Raw genomic sequence first — 1,153 nt, forward strand, 5'->3', positions numbered from 1 at the left:
GCTAGAACCACGAGACTCGGGGAATGCCTTACACCTTCTTCCTGGTCAACAAAATTCCTTACCTGGACTTTGTTTTTCGCAGACCAATAATGAAAGAGTCAAATCTTCCTTTGAATAGATATTCAAATAAAAGGTGACTTGGAACACCCAAAAATCAAATTCCAAGTAGCGACTCTGAATAATAAAATAATTCTTACTTTAAAATTATCACTTTAATTGAAAAAACTCTTTAACACACAAGATTCCATGAAATGCACATATATTTTGTGGGGTAGAAAAGGGGTGTGACATCGCCTGTAAAAGAGAACAAACTGTATATATATATATATATATATATATATATATATATATATAGATATAGATATAGAGAGAGAGAGAGAGAATAGAATAAGAAATAATTAGAGTTCTAATTCTATACTCTTTCTTGGTGGAAGAGTTCTAGTTATTTTTAACTTCTAAATCCTCCCTTATCTGGGATATAGTTCTTTTCGATTAAGGAGTCCTGCTCCTTATAATTTATGCAACCTTTTCGTTCAGGAGATATCAGAAATAACCACTTGAGCGTATCTATTTCACGTGCATGCCTTGTGCTTGAATCTGCCCGTGTCTCTGTATACTGTTTATGGGCGTGGTTCATGCGTGTTTTTGTCATTCATCAAAACAAACTTACGGAGGCTAACAAATTCCCCCTTTTTGATGATGACAAACTTTGTCAATCATAAAAATAAACTTACATAGGACAACAACGTGGAAGTATCCATTAATGCTTTTATATATTAGGTAGGCTTTTTACATCACATCCCTTGAAGTGCAGCCCTTCTCCGCATCATGTGTAAATACAAAATGCTTTATGCATCAGGTAGTCTAATAAGCTTTTTTTCTCCCAAAATAGAGCAGTTGAACACTAAAGTACTCTTGTACATTTTCGGAAAGGCTTAAGAATTAGTTTGAAGTTACAAACTTTAAAGAGCGATTTGATGCACTAAGTTGTTTCTGTTATCCCGGCCACTTTGACCTACTATATATAACCTTACTTAAAGAGCAGTTAAACACTAAAGTTCTTGCATATTTTTTGAAAGACTTATGAATTAGTTTGAACTTACAAACTTTAAAGAGTGGTTTGATGCACTAAGTTGTTTCCTCTATCCGGATC

This window comes from Nicotiana tabacum, chromosome 12 (assembly GCF_000715075.1).
Source record: "Nicotiana tabacum cultivar K326 chromosome 12, ASM71507v2, whole genome shotgun sequence".
NCBI lineage: Eukaryota > Viridiplantae > Streptophyta > Magnoliopsida > Solanales > Solanaceae > Nicotiana > Nicotiana tabacum.